Raw genomic sequence first — 14366 nt, forward strand, 5'->3', positions numbered from 1 at the left:
AGGCTCTGAGGAGGAATTCAGCAGGGGGGAGGAGCAAATCACAAATCTTATCTAGCCTGCACTCTGTAATCATATCTAGCCTGCAGTTCTACTTCTGTAGAACTGCTATCAAGCACTTCTTAATGTGTGCCAGTTTAGGGATGGATTTGCCCTTTTCTGTAGTACAGCTCTAGAAATTCATGCTAAATTGCCACTATTACCTACGATTTAAGAAGGTTCTTATTATCATGCAGAACTTTTCTCCCTGCTTGTTACAACAGATTAAGAAGAAATAAACTGTCGGTAATGCATTGATAAATCTCCCCCACTGTGTCGTCATAGACTCGCAATACTGCATACGTGCAGTAGGCACGGATCATGCGGTAACGCACAGATGACTTTGCGGTGGGTAAGCAGCGATTTAACTACTTCCATTGCAGTGCCTCGCATACCATTAAAGGATACCTGAAATGAGAGTGCTTTGGAGGTTGCCATATGTATTTATTTTTAAACAATACCAGTTGCCTGACATCCCCATCCAAAAGAGGGACAGTGGGGAGCGATGGTAAAAGTATTAGAGGCAGAGGGTCAGCAGGACAGTCAGGCAACTGGTATTGCTTAAAATGAAATAAGTATGGCAGCCTCCATATTCCTCTTGCTTCATGTTTTCTTTAAAGCAAACCTGAGCTGAAGTTGGGGTTCAAAATTAATAATTACCCTGCAGCGAGGGAAGTCTCAGGATCCTTTTGAGGCTTCCCTCGGTGGTCCGCAGTGCCCTGATGCTGAGCGCGGATCCCCTCCTTGTTGTGGCCAAGAATATCATCTTCTGCATTCATGGCCGCGCATTAGAAGCTCAAGCCCGTCTGCGCATGCGCAGTAGCAAGGCTCAGTCAGCTATTGCTCGGCCATGAATGTGGAAGAGGAGCTGCGGAAGAGGAGCCAGAAGACAGCAGACCACCAAGGGAGGCCTCAATAGCATCCTGAGGCTTCCCTCTCTTTAGGTAAGTATCTGATTTGTGTACCTGAGCTTCAGCTTGGGTACTCATTAAAGATAACCAGAGAGGAAATAACTAATAGATTTATACATACCTGGGGCTTCCTCCAGCCCCATCAGCCTGGATCGCTCCCACGCCGCTGTCCTCCGCTGTATCTGTCCGCCGGTACCGGGTCCAGTCATTTCGGCCAGTCAACGCAGGCGCAGTGCGCTCCCTCCGTACTACACAGGCGCATGCGTAAAGAGCCGGGGGGAGCCCCTGCTCATGCGTACAACTGGCCGCATCCGGCAGAAGTGACGGGACCCGATACCGGCGATAGAGGCAGCAGAGAAGTGCGGCGTGGGAGCAATCTAGGCTGATGGGGCTGGAGGAAGCCCCAGATATGTATAAAATCTTTTTCAATTTTGTAGGTTGTCTTCGTCTCTGGTTCCCTTTAAGTATGAATGTCTCCATAGAATTTCATTGACTTAGCAGCTTCTTGCAGTAAAAAAAAAAAAAAAGCTTACTGCAACGCCACAGTGTGAAAGAGCCTTCAGTCTTTTTTGCTATTTAAAGGCCCGACATTGCAAAATTTGAAAGATTTAAAACACACATTTCTTCCTGAGTAAAATCTCACTAATATTATAAATGGTAAAGTTTGGATGTTTGTCACTCGATTACACAACAATGGCTGAATGTATTTGAATGAATTTGGTACACACATAGTACATTACCTGGAATAACATATAGGATACTTTTTATCCACATAACCAAAAAGTGGGCGGAGACATATACAAATTTCACTGGGAAAATCGAAACAGCAGCCATTCTAACACTGTTAATGGCAGGGTTCTCAAACTGTGCACAGTTGGTCACTGAGTGACTGGGATTAATATTCAGAAAAGTGGGTGGAGCGTACAAAAGCCAATCAAATTTCACCTATTGATTTTCAAGGGGAATATGTAATTGCTGCCATTCTGCAATGTTAATGGCACAGGCCTCAAACCTGGTACAGTTGGTCATTGAAAGTGACTGGGGTTCAAATTCTGAAAAGGGGTGGAGCCACAAACAGTCAATCAGATTTGTTTCATTTCAATGCAAATTATTGATGCCAAAGACCTCCAAGCTCACAAACTAGGTCATTGAGTAATTGGTTAGAAAAAAGTGGGCGGAGCCAACACCAGCCAAATACATACCTGGTCAACGCCGAGTCATCAGTGGGCGGAGACAAATACACATTTCACTGGGAAAATGTAAACTGCAACCATTCTTACACTGTTAATGGCAAGGTTCTCAAACTTTGCACAGTTGTTGACTGGGTGACTGGGATTACAATTCAGAAAAGTGGATGGAGCGTAGAAAAGCCAATCAAAATTGGTTGAACTCGATGGACGTATGTCTTTTTTCAACCCAAATAACTATGTAACTATGTAAAATTCACCTATTGAATTTCAAGGGGAATATTTAAAGTGGATCCGAGATGAAAAACTAACTACAACAAGTAACTTGTCTATATATCTTATCTAAAGTTTACACAGCATATCTAGCTGGAAACAGCTTCAACAGAATATGACTATTTCTTCTTGTGATACAATGACAGCAGCCATGTTGTTTGTAAACATTACACTCAGGCAAAGCTGATAGGATCTCCAGCTCTCTGCCGGTGACAAATTCACTCTGCTCTCCTCCTCCCTCCTCCCCTCTGCCTCTGAAATCTCTGGCTAGTAACCTCCTCCTGCCAGACTAATCTCCCATAAGCCCTTGTTACAGTGCCAAGGCTCTCTGAATAAGCTGTGGGCGAGGCTTGTTTAGTTTTTAGGGAATTAGAGTATTAAGGCTGCTTTCACAGTGGGACGTTACAGGAGCATGTTAGAGCAGCCTGTAACGCAGCCCAACTCACAGCAATGAAAAATCAATGGGCTGTTCACAGTGCCCACGTTGCGTTACATTGTAACGCTAGACGTCAAGAGTACGTACTGCATGCAGTATGTTATACGCGGCTAAGCCGCGTTAGACTGCTTGCACATGCTCAGTAATGTTGGGGAGGAGGGGAGAGCGGCCACGCACATGGCTAATCAATATTCACTACACTTTGTGACGTGCAGTGTTTACTTCCTGGAGCGGCCGCTTTGTGCTGCGATTGGCTGGTGGGACCACGTGATGCCGCATGCGTAACAAAGTACGCATCACGGCATCACGGACGCCAGAGTGAGCTGCACAACGCGGCTCGCTCTGACGTCCACATCCAACACCACCAGGTGTTGCGTTAGGGGCACGTTATGCGACCATAACGTCCCCTAAAACGCAACGTCTTGGTGTGAAAGTAGCCTAAAACAACACAAAAAAAGTATTTGGCTTGAGGATTGCCCTATAAACTATATGAAAGGAACACAATTATGCAACGAGTAAAAGTTTATCTCGGATCCACTTTAATTGCTGCCATTCTTGCACTGTTAATGGCACAAGCCTCAAACCTGGTACATTGGGTGACTGGGGTTCAAATTCAGAAAAGGGGGCGGAGCCACAAACAGCCAATCAGATTTGTTTCATTTCAATGCAAATTATTGATGCCAAAGACCGTAAAGCTCACAAACTTGGTCATTGAGTAATTGAATGTTAGGGTTAGAAAAAGTGGGCGGAGCTGATACCCGCCAAATACATACCCGGGCAACACCGGGCAATCAGCTAGTAATGTATAAGTTACCGTTTCTCCCTATATTGCTCTCGCTTAGGGCCTGTTTCCACTAGGTGTGAAATTTACAAAGCAATGATTTTCTATGAGCCTGTTTGCACTAAATGCGAAATTCACATCCAGAACAAAAACTGACAACTGTGTTACTATTTTTCGAACGTTGTATGTAGAAAAATCACGTGCGCAATACGATTTTCACATTTACGCATGTGTTTTTACATAGGCAATCAATAGTAACAATAGGACTTCCTTCTTTGTAAAAATTGTATAAAAGAACAATTTGCAAATGCGCATACTAATTTGCATGTAGAAATCACATACATACTCATGCTATTTCGCATTCGTAAAAAAATGCCTGTAATTTGCATGCTTCTATTGAAAAAGTAGCTTCAAAGTAAGCAGTAAAAATTGACAGATTTTAGACTAGTCCATCTCCTCATGGGAGATTCTTAGTATTCCCTTTATTCTTTACAAAAGCATTCCCTGGAAAAAATCTATCCAAAGATGCCGGCCTCACTACTCATTTGCACACTAATTAAGAAGTTGGACTGAGCAACTGCCGTTCAGTAAGTGATTTTGTAAAAAAAAGAAATACCTAAGAATCCCTCATGAGACGAGGAACTAGTCTAAAATCTGTCAGATCTGTCAACTTTTCAATGCCTACTGTAAGTGAGAGTGACACAGGAAAAGGGTAGTTTAAAGTGCATTTTACTCTGGGAGAAATCTACATTTTATATCTATGTATTTTAAATTTTACAATTTTTGCAATGGTTCTCCTTTAAAGGCAAATCACTCCTCTGAGGACAGTCAGTGACATGACTCTGTACTCTGTAAAGTGCAGCAGTAGATGTTAGTGCTATATAAATACATAATAATATGGTAGGAATTTAGACTATGACTATGGAAGGGATTAGATTGTGTGGTCCATAGTGGACAGTCACTGACATGACTCTGTACTCTGTAAAGTATTGCTGAAGATGGCAGAGCTATATAACTACATCACAATAATATGGTAGTACATTAGACTATGACATGCATGTCAAACCCTGGCTCACAGATTTGGTGTACGAGTTGTTTCCCCCAGTTTGCATTACGTTTGGCCCACTCTAGACCAGCAGGGAAGCCATATGAGGAAGGGAGAGGGAGAGAACCAGATACCACGGAACTGTACAGGGGAGGGAGGAAGCACTAGACACCAGGGAACTGTATAGGCGAGGGAGGGCTGTCACTAGACACCAGGGAACTGTACAGTGGAGGGAAGAGGGCCACTAGACACCAGGGAACTGTATAGAGGAGTGGGCCACTAGACACCGGGGCACTGTATAGGGAAGGGAGGGGGTCCACTAGACACCAGGGAACTGTATAGGAGAGGGAGGTAGACACAGGATACCAGGGAATTGTTTCCCTATAAGTTCCCTGGTGCCTAGTGCACCCCTCCAAACAGGAAGTTGGGCAGCTAGACACCAGCAAAATGTATAGGAGAGGAAGGACCACTAGACACCAGAAGATTGTATAGGGGAGGGGGGCAACCAGACACCAGGAAATTCTATAGGGGGGAGGAGGCAACTAGACACCTGGGAACTGTATAGGGGAGGGAGGACCACTAGACACCAGGAAACTGTAAGGGGAAGGAGTAGGCATTTGACACCAGAAAACTGTATAGGGGAGGGGAAGGAGCCAATAGACACCAGGGAACTTGATCAGGGAGGGAGGTGGACACTAGAATTGAGGTTGGCCGGCGACAGTGTTCAATTTTGGCCCACTGTATTTGAGTTTTACACCCCTGGACTATGACAGGCAGACTGTGAGCCTCTCTGAGGACTTTCAGTGGCATGACTATGTAGTCTATAAAGTGCTGCAGAGGATATTAGTGCTATAAAAATACATGGTAGGACATTAGACTATGACTATAGTAGGAATAGATTGTGAGCTCCTCTGAGGAGTCAGTGACATGACCAAAGGTGGCAACAAGGGTGAGTTGACACCCTCGGCAGCGTTATGCATGTACAAAGGTTCAGCTCCTGATGGAAAGAATTTGGAACAATGTTCCGAACACACATCACCACTATTCATTTTCATGAATGAGGCCTAAGCTCAAATCTCTCCTCTCTGCCGCCTTGTCAGTGGCAGAACACGGTTGGCAATACTGTTGCCATGACGCTGCAGGAAATTACAGGCAACGGGAGACAAGCAAAGATACAATCACCTCTTCATGTATATGTATTTTTCTTCTGGAGTCCCTCTCTAATGCAATGAAGTGTAGCTGAAAAATGGCTGAAATGTGCCATCTTTGTACCCAATCCTTTGGGTTTTCCCATCATGAGCAGCTTAGATTATCCTGACAGCATGATTAATGGTTAGTGCTAGGGATAGTTTAAGGTGGAACTCTGCGCAGAAAAGTACCATGTTTGAGAATATGGTCTATTTTCCTTCCCCTGGGAGTGCAGGTTGATGCAGGTGTCTCAGTCTCTGCGTCCCACAATGATGACATCAGCTGTCTCTCTGCATCACAACAGGTCAGAGATCATAAAGTAATTTCAATTTGTTTTTTTACTAGAATGCAATTTTAAAGGGCTCAGTTTAGTGTAAGGCTCAACACACACCATACAATCTTGGTTGTTCAATCTTACCACTTTCATGTAGTAGAAGAGCTTATCCAATCAATCATTCAAGGTATTTTCAATCTGTTGGCCCTTAAGGTGGCCACACACCATACAATCTTTTAAATATCTGTTCAATTTAAGAATTGCAATCAATTTTTCTGACTGATTGTAACATTTTAAAAAATCTGACCAATGTACCACACACGTATGTTCAATTTTTCCCCAATGATGATAAAAATTATTGGAAACTCTGACAAAATTGCTAGGGTGTGTATATTAATAAACTGACAATCCAACACACACCATACAATCTTTAGAAAGATTGAAGAAAAATATCTGGCATTCCGGATCGATAAAAATCGAAGAAAACGGGAAATCCGATCGGATTTTTCAGTTGAATGAAAAAAAAGCTTTCGATATTTTCGGGAGATCCGATCGTTTTTATCGAATTGCCATAAAATCGGATCATTTTATTGTATCGTGTGTGGCCACCTTTATACTACATAGATTTGGTAAATCTGTACAACCAAGATTGTATGGTGTGTGTTGAGCTTTAGTCTGGCAAAAGAGTAGTGGAGATTCTAAAGGAACCCGAGGTGAGAAACATATACTGTACAGGTGAAACTCATAAAACTAGAATATTGTTCAAAAGTTCATTTATTTCAGTACTTTATCATAAAAGGTGAAACTAATATATGAAATAGGAACCCTTTGCAGGTGTTTTGGATTAATTAGCTGATTAGAGTCTGACACTGTGGGCTTGATTCACTAAGACAAATAGCATGCCTTATCCGAGTTAACACGCCTTATCAAAGTTAACATGCCTTATCAGAGTATCATAGCGAGGGGCTCAGGGCAGGACGGGTGCCATTGCCAATTAGCAGGCATAAGTTTGTAGCGCTTGCTATGCTACTCTAAGGCGTATCAACTTTGATAAGGTGGGTTAACTCTGATAAGGCATGCTATTTGTCTTAGTGAATCAAGCCCTTTGAGCCTAGAATATTGAACATTTTCTCAGTATCCTAATGGCCTGAGATTTTGTGGTTCTCATAAGCTGTAAGCCATAATCATCAAAATTATAACCAATAAAGGTTTTTAATATCTCGCTTTGCAGGTAATGAGTGTACTTGATATATTAGTTTCACATTTTAAGTTGAATTACTGAAATTTTGCACAGTATTCAAATTTTTTAAGTTTCACCTGTGTTGAGGCTGCCATATTTATTTCCTTTTAAACAATACCAGTTGCCTGGCAGTTTCATTCTATTCAGTGTTTGAATCATACACCTGAAACAAGCATGACACTAATCTTGTCAGATTTTTGCCAGAAACATCTGATCTGCATCCTTGTTCAGGGTCTATGGCTAAAATATAAGAGGCAGTGGATCAACAGGACAGCCAGACATGGAAGCCCCAATATGTCTGTCCCCTCAGCTTCCCTTCCTTGCCTTTATTTATAGAACTCTAGCTGGTTGCCCGGGAATGTATTTGGCTGGTGTTGGCTCCGCCCATTTTTTCTAGCCCTAACACACAATTACTCAATGACCAAGTTTTTGAGCTTTGCGGTCTTTGGTATCAATAATTTGCATTGAAATGAAAAAATCTGATTGGCTGTTTGTGGCTCCACCCCTTTTCTGAATTTGAACCCCAGTCACCCAATGACCAACTGTACCAGGTTTGAGGCCTGTGCCATTAACAGTGCAAGAATGGTAGCAATTAAATATTCCCCTTGAAAAGCAATAGGTGAAGTTTGATTCACTTTTGTAGGCTCCACCCACTTTTCTGAATATTAATCTCAGTCACCCAGTGACCAACTGTGTAAAGTTTGAGAACCCTGCCATTAACAGTGTAAGAATGGCTGCAGTTTACATTTTCCCAGGGAAATTTGTATTTGTCTCCACCCACTGATGACTCGGTGTTGCCCTTGTATGTATTTGACTGGTGTTGGCTCCGCCCACTTTCTAACCCTAACGCACAAACCAGTGCTGGGCCGAAATTACGCATTAGCGTAATTACGCATCGTAATTCACTACAAATGCACCGTAAGCGTTACGTGTAAGGTTACGGTATTACGCGTAATTAATTACGCGTAGACCGTGGGGTTACGTTTTACGCGTAACAAATTACGCGTAAGACAGTAAACTCCCATTGAAATTACACAGTCTGCTGTAATCGCGTAATATTACGCTCCCGTATAATATAAAAAAGCCGCCGACTTTAAGGGTTAATAGCAAAGCCCCCTTAAGTGCTAAGAGCCTCAAATTTGGAGAATATATTAAGGAGATCAGAAGGAATAAGAGGAAAAAAATTTTTTTCAAAAAGACTTTATAGTTTTTGAGAAAATCGATGTTAAAGTTTCAAAGGAAAAATAGATACATTTAAAAACCCGCCGACTTTAACGGTTAATAGCAAAGCCTGCTTAAAATTTAGAAACACCAAATTTACAGGGTATATTAAGGGGATCAGTGGGAATAAGAGGAAAAAAAAATTTTTCAAAAAGACCTTATAGTTTTTGAGAAAATCGATTTTTAAGTTTCAAGGGCAAAAATGTCTTTTAAATGCGGAAAATGTCAGTTTTTTTTGCACAGGTAACAATAGTGTTTTATTTTCATAGATTCCCCCAAGTGGGAAGAGTTTTACTTACTTCGTTCTGAGTGTGGGAAATATTTTAAAAAAAACGACGTGGGGTCCCCCCTCCCAGACCTCTTTAACCCCTTGTCCCCCATGCAGACTGGGATAGCCAGAATGCGGAGCACCGGCCGCGTGGGGCTCCGCACCCTGACTATACCAGCCCGCATGGTCCATGGATTGGGGGGTCTCGGAAGGGGAGGGGCAGCCAAGCTTTCCCCTCCCCCTCCGAGCCCTTGTCCAATCCAAGGACAAGGGGCTCTTCTCCACCTCCGATGGGCGGTGGAGGTGGAGGCCGCGATTTCCTGGGGGGGAGGTTCATGGTGGCATCTGGGAGTCCCCTTTAAAAAGGGGTCCCCCAGATGCCCACCCCCCCTCCCAGGAGAAATGAGTATAGAGGTACTTGTACCCCTTACCCATTTCCTTTAAGAGTTAAAAGTAAATAAACACACAGACACTTTGAAAAAGTATTTTAATTGAACAAAAAACATAACCACGAAAAAAGTCCTTTAATATTCTTAATTAACCATTAATACTTACCTGTCCCTTTAAAAGCCAGTTCCCACGCAATATCCTCGGAAATATACTAATCAGTTACAATGTAACAAAGTTATTACAATGTAACAACTTTGTTACTTTGTAACACCACCGCACCCGACGTCACTCGCCGCCACCGCCGCGTCTGCGCTGACCCGACAGAGCTCTGAGCTATATAGCTCAGAGCTCCCTAAGCATCTTTGTATTTGGGCTCCAAGGAGCCCCATTGGTCCTTAGCAGACCAATGGGGTTCCTTTAAATCAGAAGGAACCCCATTGGTCTGCTAAGGACCAATGGGGCTCCTTGGAGCCCAAATACAAAGATGCTAAGAGAGCTCTGAGCTATATAGCTCAGAGCTCTGTCGGGTCAGTGCGGGACGCTAAGTCCCCGCCGCCTCCCGCTGTCAGCCCCGCCCACATCTGTCACCCACATGTCACCCACATGTGGGTGACATGTGGGTGACATGTGGAAGAGGCGGGGAGGACAGCGGGAGGCGGCGGGGACTTAGCGTCCCGCACGGACCCGACAGAGCTCTGAGCTATATAGCTCAGAGCTCTCTTAGCATCTTTGTATTTGGGCTCCAAGGAGCCCCATTGGTCCTTAGCAGACCAATGGGGTTCCTTCTGATTTAAAGGAACCCCATTGGTCTGCTAAGGACCAATGGGGCTCCTTGGAGCCCAAATACAAAGATGCTTAGGGAGCTCTGAGCTATATAGCTCAGAGCTCTGTCGGGTCAGCGCAGACGCGGCGGTGGCGGCGAGTGACGTCGGGTGCGGTGGTGTTACAAAGTAACAAAGTTGTTACATTGTAATAGCTTTGTTACATTGTAACTGATTAGTATATTTCCGAGGATATTGCGTGGGAACTGGCTTTTAAAGGGACAGGTAAGTATTAATGGTTAATTAAGAATATTAAAGGACTTTTTTCGTGGTTATGTTTTTTGTTCAATTAAAATACTTTTTCAAAGTGTCTGTGTGTTTATTTACTTTTAACTCTTAAAGGAAATGGGTAAGGGGTACAAGTACCTCTATACTCATTTCTCCTGGGAGGGGGGGTGGGCATCTGGGGGACCCCTTTTTAAAGGGGACTCCCAGATGCCACCATGAACCTCCCCCCCAGGAAATCGCGGCCTCCACCTCCACCGCCCATCGGAGGTGGAGAAGAGCCCCTTGTCCTTGGATTAGACAAGGGCTCGGAGGGGGAGGGGAAAGCTTGGCTGCCCCTCCCCTTCCGAGACCCCCCAATCCATGGACCATGCGGGCTGGTATAGTCAGGGTGCGGAGCCCCACGCGGCCGGTGCTCCGCATTCTGGCTATCCCAGTCTGCATGGGGGACAAGGGGTTAAAGAGGTCTGGGAGGGGGGACCCCACGTCGTTTTTTTTTAAATATTTCCCACACTCAGAACGAAGTAAGTAAAACTCTTCCCACTTGGGGGAATCTATGAAAATAAAACACTATTGTTACCTGTGCAAAAAAAACTGACATTTTCCGCATTTAAAAGACATTTTTGCCCTTGAAACTTAAAAATCGATTTTCTCAAAAACTATAAGGTCTTTTTGAAAAAAAAATTTTTCCTCTTATTCCCACTGATCCCCTTAATATACCCTGTAAATTTGGTGTTTCTAAATTTTAAGCAGGCTTTGCTATTAACCGTTAAAGTCGGCGGGTTTTTAAATGTATCTATTTTTCCTTTGAAACTTTAACATCGATTTTCTCAAAAACTATAAGGTCTTTTTGAAAAAAAAATTTTCCCTCTTATTCCTTCTGATCTCCTTAATATATTCTCCAAATTTGAGGCTCTTAGCACTTAAGGGGGCTTTGCTATTAACCCTTAAAGTCGGCGGCTACCTAACATTGATCCATGCGTCAACTTTTCCGCTTGGCAGCATGACCTTACGCATTAATTGCTAGTAGGAATTTACGCGTAAGCCTATAACGTAACAACTTGAATTACGGTATTCTTACGCGTAATTGCGTAAGGGCAATGCGTAATTACAGACATGTACCGAAATTGAATGTCTATGCCGTAAGCGTAATTTCGTAATGCGTAATAGCGTAAAATTACGCGTAATGATCCGTAAGCGTAGCTTTTTCCATTACGATCAGCACTGGCACAAACACTCAATGACCAAGTTTGTGAGCTTTGGGGTCCTAGGCATCAATCATTTGTTTGTGTCTTCACCCCCTCTCCAGCATTTGTCACCCAATGATCAACTGTAGCAGGTTTGAAGCATCTGCTTTTAACAGTATAAAAATGGCAGCAATTTAAATATTCCCCTTGAAAATCAACAGGTGAATTTTGATTGGCTATTATAGGCTCCACCCACTTCCCTGAATATTAATCTCAGTCACGCAGTGACCATCTGGGCAAAGTTTAAGAACCCTGCCATAAACAGTGTAAGAAGGGCTGCAGTTTACATTTTCCCAGTGAAAATTTGTTTTTTTGGCTCCGCCCACTTTTTGTAACCTGGACACACAGTCACTCAATGACCAATTTTGTGAGTTTTGGGGTCCTTGGCATGGTATCGATAATTTGTACTTTCCCATGAAATGAAACAAATCTGATTCACGGTTTGTGGCTCTGTCCCCTTTTCTGAATTTGAACCCCAGTGACCCAATTACCAACTGTACCAGGTTTGAGGCTTGTGCCATTAACAGTGCAAGAATGGCAGCAATTTTAATTGAAAAGCGATATGTGATTTTTGATTGGCATTTTTAGGCTCCACCCACTTTTCTGAATATTAATCCCAGTCACCCAGTAACCAGCTGTGCAAAGTTTGAGAACCCTGCCATTAACAGTGAAGAAAGGCTGCAGTTTACAATTTCCCAGAAAAATCTGTTTTTGGCTCCGCCCACTTTTTGTAACCTTGACACACAGTCACTCAATGATCAAGTTTGTGAGCTTTTGGGTTCCTGGCATCAAAATTGTGGTAATGGAAGCAGTTTATCCAGCAAAGAAATCTGATTGGCTGTTTTTGGTTCTGCCCCTTTACTGAATTTGAATCCCAGACACTTAACGACCGACTGTAGCAGTTTTAAGGCCTCTGCCATTAACAGTGTAAGAATGGCAGCAGTTTCAATATTCCCCTTGAAAATCAATAGGTGAATTTTGATTGGCTCTTGTAGGCTCCGCCTACTTTTCCAAATATTAATCCCAGTCACCCAGTGACCAACTGTGTGACGTTTGAGAACCCTGCCATGAACAGTGTAAGAAAAGCTGCAGTTTATATTTTCCAATGTAAAAAGTTAATTGTTGTTGGCTCCGCCCACTATTTCTACCCTTGACATACAGTCACTCAATGACCAAGTTTATGAGCTTTGGGGTCCTTGGCATAAATAAGTTGCATTTTAGCATTGAAATTAAACAAATCTGATTGGCTGTTTTTGGCCCGTTCCCTTCAGAATTTAAACCCCAGTCTCCCCGTGACTGACTGTACCAGATTTTAGGCCTCTGCCATTAAGAGTGTATGAATGGCAGCAATGTAAATATTCCCCTTGAAAATCAAAAGGTGAATTTTGATTGGCTGCTGTAGGCTCCACCCACTTTCCTGAATATTAGTCCCAGTCACCCAATGGCCAACTGTGTCACGTTTGAGAACCCTGCCAATAACAGAATGGCTGAAATCAATCTAACAATTCTGATTGGCTGTTTGTGGCTCCACCCCTTTAGTTAATTTGGACCCCAGTCACCCAATGACTGACTGTATCACGTCTGAGGCCTCTGGCATCAACAGTGTAAGAATGGTAGCAATGTGAATATTCCCCTTGAAAATCAATAGGTACATTTTGATTGGCTGTTGTAGGCTCCACCCACATTTCTGAATATTCATCCCAGTCACCCAGTGGATAATTGTGTAAAGTTTGGGAACCCTGCCATGTTAAAAATTTAGTTGTTGGCACCACCCACTTTTTCTAACCTTGACATACAGTCACTCAGTTATCAAGTTTATCAGCTTTGGGGTCCTTGGTATCGATAATTTGTATATTCCCATTGAAAAATAAACAAATATGGCTGTTTGTGGCTCTGCCCCTTTCTGAATTTAAACCTTAATCACCCAATGACTGACTGTATCAGGTTTGAGGCATCTGCTATTAACAGTATAAGAATGGTAGCAGTTTAAATATTCCCTTTGAAAATTCAAAGGTGAATTTTTATTGGCTGTTGTAGGCTCCACCCACCTTCCAAAATCGTAATCTCATTCACCCAGTGACCAACTGTGCAAAGTTTGAGAGCCCTGCCATTAACAGTGTAAGAATGGCTGCAGTTTATATTTTCCCAGTGAAATTTATTTTTGGCTCCACCCACTTTTTGTAACATTGACACACAGTCACTCAATGACCAACTTTGTGAGCTTTCAAGTTTGTGAGCTTTCAGGTTCCTGGCATCAAAAATGTGTGAATGGAAGCAGTTGATCCACCAAGGAAATCTGATTGGCTGTATGTGGCCCCACCCCTTTAGGGAATTTGCACCTCAGTCACCCAATGACCGACTGTAGCAAGTTTGAAGCCTCTGCCATTAACAGTGTAAGAATGGCAGCAGTTTAAATATTCCCCTTGAAAATCAATAGGTGAATTTTGATTGGCTGTTGTAGGCTCCACCCACTTTCTTGAATCTTAAAGGGAAGGTTCAGGGAGGGTGGGTAAAAAATAAAAATCAATTTCCACTTACCTGGGGCTTCCTCCAGCCCGTGGCAGGCAGGAGGTGCCCTCGCCGCCGCTCCGCAGGCTCCCGGTGGTCTCCGGTGGCCGACCCGACCTGGCCAGGCCGGCTGCCAGGTCGGGCTCTTCTGCGCTCCAAGGCCCGGAACTTCTGCGTCCCACGCCGGCGCGCTGACGTCATCGGACGTCCTCCGGGCTCTACTGCGCAGGCGCAGTAGTTCTGCGCCTGCGCAGTAGAGCCCGGACGACGTCCGATGACGTCAGCGCGCCAGCGTGGGACGCAGAAGTTCCGGGC

The 14366-nt window shown here is 43.6% G+C and overlaps 1 protein-coding gene across 3 annotated transcripts in view; it reads right to left on the reverse strand.

Annotated features, from left to right (window-relative positions):
- RAB27B (RAB27B, member RAS oncogene family) overlaps positions 1–14366 on the reverse strand; it is a 347777-nt gene that overhangs the window by 96725 nt on the left and 236686 nt on the right. The gene's annotated exons all lie outside the window — the stretch shown is intronic.

This window comes from Hyperolius riggenbachi, chromosome 1 (assembly GCF_040937935.1).
Source record: "Hyperolius riggenbachi isolate aHypRig1 chromosome 1, aHypRig1.pri, whole genome shotgun sequence".
Taxonomy (NCBI): Eukaryota; Metazoa; Chordata; class Amphibia; order Anura; family Hyperoliidae; genus Hyperolius; species Hyperolius riggenbachi.